Source organism: Myxine glutinosa, chromosome 3 (assembly GCF_964187855.1).
Source record: "Myxine glutinosa chromosome 3, kmMyxGlut1.1, whole genome shotgun sequence".
In the NCBI taxonomy this organism is placed as follows: Eukaryota; Metazoa; Chordata; class Myxini; order Myxiniformes; family Myxinidae; genus Myxine; species Myxine glutinosa.
In genome coordinates, this window is record NC_136263.1 from 209,547,548 (window position 1) to 209,555,098 (window position 7,551).

The 7,551-nt window shown below is 37.9% G+C and overlaps 1 pseudogene across 1 annotated transcript; it reads left to right on the plus strand.

The window, feature by feature from the left end:
• Nucleotides 1–2,079: 2,079 nt before the first annotated feature.
• LOC144891258 (cytochrome c oxidase subunit 1 pseudogene) lies at nucleotides 2,080–4,143 on the plus strand (annotated as a pseudogene). The gene is made up of 2 exons (XR_013622775.1): nucleotides 2,080–2,087; nucleotides 2,207–4,143. The product of XR_013622775.1 is annotated as a cytochrome c oxidase subunit 1 pseudogene (transcript).
• The last annotated feature ends 3,408 nt before the right edge of the window (nucleotides 4,144–7,551 follow it).

Here is a 7,551-nt window from a genome sequence, read left to right on the forward strand (position 1 = left end):
AAGGGGGAATATTTGAAAGAGATGGGTGATGGGGAAGATTTGGAGGGGAGGGGTAAGGGGGTCGATTTGGAGGGGAGGGGTGATGGGGAAGTTTTGGAGGGGAGGGGTGAGATTGGATTTCGAAAAGTGTACCATTCATGGGAAACGAATATTTTTTGCAAAATGAGTTTGAGACCTTCGAGTCAAAAATACGTTTGAGGACGCTGAAGGAGGGGTGGAGGGCTGGGGAGTTTAGGGAATGTAGGGAATGTAGAAAAGAGGAACTGTAAGAGATGGTATTTTTTTTTTTTTTTGGAATGAATAGATTTGGTGAGCAAGACGAAAGCATCCTTTTGTAGGAGAAGAAGAAAAAGGTGTTATAATATATGACAAAAAACAGTTGTTCAGGGGAGAGATTAAACATTTCTAACCACGTGTTCGCGTGATCATGAACAACGTGAACGAAGAATGAATGAGCAAATAAGAACAACAAATAAACGAATAAGAACTGAGAAGGAAATATTTTTTTGGGGTTTTTTTTTTTGAGTTGAGATATTAAACAAGGAAGTATGGGGTGAACGACTGGGATGAAACAGAGAACGAAAATAATTGCAGCGCATTTGACGAACTGCTGAGAGAAAACAAAACCACAAGGTCGGAGACGGTAGCCTAAGCCTACTAGTACTAGTACTAGTACTAGACCTCAGAATACTCGACACGCATTAACCGACGATTGTGTATACATGTACGAAAAATTAACACCGAAAATTTTCCTAAAGACACGCTATAGGTACACACACCAAAAGATAGATACAGTCTCAACAAAAACACAATTGTGAAAAAATTACTTCACTTCGAAAGCGTGAGCGCATGGACAGCTTCGAAAAGGATGGGGAAGTTTTGGAGGGGAGGGGTGAGATTGGATTTTGAAAAGTGTACGATTCATGGGAAACGAACATTTTTTGCAAAATGAGTTTGAGACCTTCGAGTCAAAAACATAAACAAAAACATAAACATAAACAAACATAAACAAAAACAAAAACACTTGCTTACATAAATACACTTAGTTATACGAATCGCCAATGTTGAACTTTTCAGATTTCACTCCAGATTTCGACACTTATTTAGTCTCCAGGATCAAATCCTCATATCCGAATCCAGATTTTGATTAAAATGCTTTAATTATTCTGTGATAGGTCATCGGGGTTTCAAGGCAATGCATGTTTCAATAGGCTGAAACAAAACGGCGGCTTAAAAACTCAGCGATGTGACAGTGGTCTGACCAAGATGGTGGACCACCATTTTGGGAAGGCTTTTTTTTTTTTGGCATTATGAGCACCCTGCTAATCATTTTCCAAAAGGGTGTTTCAACACATCCAAACACCCAATTTTTATTCATGCACTCCCTTGGAGTTTGAGAAGTATGCATGAAAAGTTTGGGGCTGCTAGGTTTCATGGTTTTGGAGTTATGGAGGAGATTCACAACGACCCTTTGCTTCTACACCATCCACATCATATATATATATATATATATATATATATATATATATATATATATATATATATATATATATATATATATATATATATAATTTTATAAACAGGAATTCAAATTCCTGCGAGGGGCTAGGTGTGAAAAAATTCTGACTCAATGCGGGGCTCGAACCACAGACCTCCGTTGATAACGCGTCAACAGCCCACTGCGCTATTGAGCCAGCTGCAATCTCCTCAGAACTTTTCCACACTTAACACTGCGAGCTTTATCATGGCCGATGTCTTACGTGCCTGCTATACAGACCCCGAATGTTAGCATAAGTATATGCATGCGTATGTATGAATAAGTAGAAATGCATTGAAGATTAATTCAAATACAATTTTATAAACAGGAATCAAATTCCTGTGAGGGGCTAAGTGTGAAAAAATTCTGATTCAATGCGGGGCTCGAACCACAGACCTCCGTTGATAACGCATCAACAGCCCACTGCGCTATTGAGCCAGCCGCAATCTCCTCAGAACTTTTCCACACTTAACACTGCGAGCTTTATTATGGCCGATGTCTTACCTGCCTGCTAAGCGGACCCCGAATGTTAGCATAAGTATATGCATGCGTAAATAAGTAGAAATGCATTGAAGAATAATTCAAATACAATTTTATAAACAGGAATTAAATTCCTGTGAGGGGCTAAGTGTGAAAAAATTCTGACTCAATACGAGGCTCGAACCACAGACCTCCGTTGAAAACGCGTAAACAGCCCACTGCACTATTGAGCCAGCCGCAATCTCCTCAGAACTTTTATATATATATATATATAAAAACACGGTCTATAGAAATATACCATATCCCATTATTTGTATGATCAATTCTAATCACCGCAATCCTACTTCTTTTATCCTTACCTGTTTTAGCCGCAGCTATCACTATACTCCTCACAGACCGTAATCTCAACACCACCTTCTTTGACCCCTCTGGTGGAGGGGACCCCATCCTCTATCAGCATTTATTTTGATTTTTTGGCCACCCTGAAGTCTATATCCTAATTTTACCAGGATTTGGTATCATCTCTCACGTAGTAACTTTCTACTCCGGGAAAAAAGAACCTTTCGGGTATATAGGCATAGCATGAGCTATAATAGCCATCGGGTTCCTGGGGTTCATCGTATGAGCACATCACATATTTACGGTAGGGATAGACGTAGATACTCGAGCTTATTTCACCTCAGCCACAATAATTATTGCTATTCCCACAGGCGTAAAAGTCTTTAGCTGACTAGCTACCATTCACGGAGGAGATATTAAATGAGAGCCCCCAATATTATGAGCTTTAGGCTTTATCTTTCTCTTTACTGTGGGGGGATTGACAGGAATTGTTCTCTCTAACTCATCTCTTGACGTAGTCCTTCATGACACATACTACGTGGTCGCCCACTTCCATTATGTCCTTTCTATGGGGGCAGTTTTCGCTATTATAGCGGGACTAATACACTGATTTCCTCTCTTCTCCGGATATTCAATCAACAAAACCTGAGCTAAGATTCACTTCTGAATTATGTTTACAGGAGTAAATTTAACTTTCTTTCCACAACACTTCTTAGGATTAGCAGGAATACCCCGTCGATACTCTGACTACCCAGATGCCTACTCAACATGAAATGTTTTATCTTCTATTGGCTCCACAGTCTCATTTGTGGGAACAATCATTCTAATATTTATTATCTGAGAAGCTTTTTCTTCAAAACGAGAACCAAACCCCTTAAGCCTACCTCTGTATAACCCTGAATGAATTTACGGAACCCCTCCAACTTTCCACACATTTGAAAACCCATCATACCTCAAAATTATTAAAAAAGAAAGGAATTGAACCTTCATCTACTAGTTTCAAGCTAGCCACATAACCACTCTGTCACTTTTTTACTTAATAGTTGATGAAAAAATCATATTGTTTTGTCAAAACAATTTTACAAAAATTCTTGTGCTATTAATAATGGCTAATCATCTCCAATTTAATTTCCAAGATGCAACATCTCCACTTATGCAAGAACTAGTAAAATTCCATGACCACTCATTAACTATTCTATTTTTTATTAGTGCCCTAATCTTATATATCCTGATGATAACTTCATTATCTAAGCTCACTAACAAAAACATTTTAGACTCTCAAGAAATTGAAATAGTATGAACTGTTATTCCTGCATTTATTCTTATTATATTAGCTCTCCCCTCTATCCAAATCCTCTACCTTATGGATGAAATTGCTTCTCCAGATATTACAATCAAAACTGTTGGACATCAATGATATTGAACTTATGAATTTTCTGACCTCTCCAAAGAATCAGAAATCGAATCCTACATATTACCAACGGCTGATCTACAAAATGGGGACTTTCGACTCTTAGAGGTAGATAATCGAATTTCTGTCCCCATAGACTCCAAAATTCGGATACTTATCACATCAGAAGATGTTCTCCATGCATGAACTTTGCCCTCCATGGGCATTAAAGTAGACGCTGTCCCAGGTCGACTAAATCAAGTAACTTTCTCTTCTTCATTACCAGGGTTATTTTTTGGGCAATGTTCAGAAATTTGTGGGGCGAACCATAGTTTTATACCCATCGCTATAGAAGTGATTCCCCTAAAAACCTTTGAATCATGAATCATCAAGTTATCATTAAGAAGCTAAGACAAAGCGTTAGTCTTTTAAACTAATATCGGTGATATTAACCCTTAATGATATGCCTCAACTTAATCCCTCACCTTGACTATTAATGGCCCTCTCTCTATGAGTATGCTTCCCCCTTATAATACTTTCTCTATCTTCCTTTTTGCCCCTAACGCTTAAAACCAGCTTGCCTTCCACACTTAAATCTTCTCCTAACCCATGAATCTTACCATGATAATATCTCTATTTAATACCTTCGAAAGTCCATATTTTCTCGGCTTCCCTTTAATAATTTTTATCGCAATCCTAATTAGTCTAACTATATTTATCCCCGATAACAACTTACTAATTAAAAACCAATCCTCAATACTAGCTTCAACATTCTTAAAGACCATAACTAAAGAAATTTTCAGCCCTATCAAAAAGTCTGGTCATTCTTGGGCACTTCTTCTTATAACCACATTAATATTTATCTTCTTAAATAACATCACCGGACTTCTCCCCTACACATTCACTGTAACCTCCCAATTATCCCTAAACATAGCCATGGCTATTCCTCTATGACTAGGGACAATTATTATAGGAGCTACCTCTCAACCTTCCCACTCCCTAGCCCACTTACTTCCAGAGGGAACTCCAATAACCCTAGCCCCCTTCCTAATTGTTATTGAATCAATTAGTATTATCATTCGCCCCTTAGCCTTAGGGGTCCGACTAACAGCCAACATCACGGCGGGCCATTTACTCATTCACTTAGTTTCTCTAGCCCTTATTAATCTTACTAAATCCTTACCTTTACTTTTTCTGACCTTTTCAGTATTCATTTTACTCTTAATTCTAGAACTAGCAGTATCCTTTATCCAAGCCTATGTATTCGTGATACTCGTCAGTCTTTACCTAGAAGAAAACTTAATTTAACTATGACCAAACAAATACACGCCTTCCATATAGTTAACCCTAGCCCATGGCCTCTCACTGGGGCAGCTTCTGCTTTCATGCTAACTTCAGGATTAGCGATATGATTTCACAAACACTCCAACACCTTAATCTTCCTTAGTATAATTCTTATACTCCTAACCATATATCAATGATGACGAGACATTACCCGAGAAGGAACTTTCCAAGGTCATCATACTTCATTAGTCCAAAAAAGCTTACGGTACGGAATAATCCTTTTCATCGTATCAGAAGTATGCTTCTTTTTTGGCTTTTTCTGAACTTTTTATCACTCTAGCCTCTCGCCCTCCCCCGACCTCGGAATGATATGACCTCCCAAAGGGGTCATCCCTCTAGACCCGTTTGAAATCCCTCTGTTAAACACCGCCATCCTTCTTGGCTCGGGGGTCTCAGTTACATGGGCTCATCACAGCCTTATAGAAAAGACTCATAAAGACATAGTCATTAGCCTTTCTATTACTATCATTCTGGGAATTTACTTTACTTTACTCCAAGGGATAGAATACTTTAACTCAACATTTAATATCTCAGACAATGCATATGGTTCAACCTTCTTTGTAGCAACGGGATTTCACGGAGGCCATGTAATTATTGGAACTCTATTCCTTACTGTCTGCCTCTTACGTCAACTTATATTTCACTTCACCTCTTCCCATCATTTCGGGTTTGAGGCTGCTGCCTGATATTGACACTTTGTAGATGTTGTATGACTATTCCTCTTCATCTCCATTTACTGATGAGGATCTTACTTTCTTAGTATAATTAATACTTATGACTTCCAATCACTCAATCCTGTTTCCTACGGGGGAAAGTAGTCTTACTAAACCTCAGACCTATAATTACACTCCATATAGTTGTACTGCCCTTCCTAATCACACTCTTTTTACTTCTCATCATTAAATTTCTGCCAATAAACATCCCAGATAAAGAAAAGCTCTCCCCCTACGAATGCGGATTTGATCCCTCAGGATCTGCCCGACTCCCTTTTTCAATAAAATTCTTTCTTGTAGCTATTCTATTTATTCTGTTTGACTTAGAAATCATCCTTCTTTTCCCATTAGCATGAGCATTAAATTCTCAATCTCATTCTAACTCTATTATTCTAGCCTCTGTCTTTGTTATTATTCTAACCTTAGGCTTAATTTACGAATGACTTAAAGGGGGGTTAGAATGAACTGAATAATCTGGTAATTAGTTTATTAAAACATTTAATTTCGACTTAAAAGATTGCAATAAATTGCAACTACCCTAATCAACCCCACAACATTCATTATTTCCTTTATAATTGCACTTTCTGGCTTAGCCTTCTATCAAACCCACCTTCTCTCTTTATTTCTCTGCCTCGAAGGTATGGCCTTATCAGTCTTCTGTCTCATAGCAATCTCTTCATCCTACACTCTCTCCCTCTCCACCATCCCATTACCATTAATTATGCTAACTTTTTCAGTCTGTGAGGCAGGCCTGTCTCTAGTACTTTTAGTGACTATAACTCGAACACACCAAAATGATTTAATATCATCATTAACACTCCTAAAATGCTAAAAACAATTTTTTCACTAATTGCCATCATTCCAATAACCTTGAGTTTTAAGAAACAATTCTTCTGAACAGCATTTATCTCTTCATCATTTCTAATGCCATTCCTATTTTTTATTTTTACTCCATTATCTTTTAATGCATCCTTCCTTATGCACTTACAAAACAAACTATTCGGCTATGATATAATTTCAGCCCCTTTAGTATTTCTATCCCTTTGAATACTCCCCCTCATAGCCCTAGCCAGTCAACATCACATAAAAAAAAGCCCTCTTTCATACCAACTTCTGTATATCACTATTCTAATTATCATACAAACATTATTAATTCTGACATTTCTATCCACAAACCTAATAAACTTCTACATCCTCTTTGAATCATCACTTATTCCTATCCTACTAATTATTTTCCGGTAAGGAAACCAAAAAGAACGTATTAACGCGGGCATTTACCTCTTATTCTACACTCTTATTGGCTCATTACCTCTTCTAGCATCACTATTATTCCTCTCAAATACTTTATCCACCCTATATATCCCTATCCTTATAATAGAATCTTCAGAAATATATCATAGCCCTATTTTATGGTTAGGTTGCTTTTCTGCCCTGCTTATTAAAACCCCTCTTTACGGCTTCCATCTGTGACTGCCTAAAGCTCATGTAGAGGCTACAATTGCAGGCTCAATAACACTAGCAGCCTTGATACTTAAATTAGGAGGTTACGGAATAATCCGGCTATCTCTCATGCCTTTCCTTCACTCACCTAAACTGTCATTAATTTTAATCTCTATCGCTCTTTGGGGAGCGGTCATAACCAGTTTCATTTGCCTTCGCCAAACAGACCTAAAAGCTTTAATTGCTTACTCATCTGTCAGCCACATGGGACTAATAACAGCCAGCATTATAACCCTATCCCTATGGGG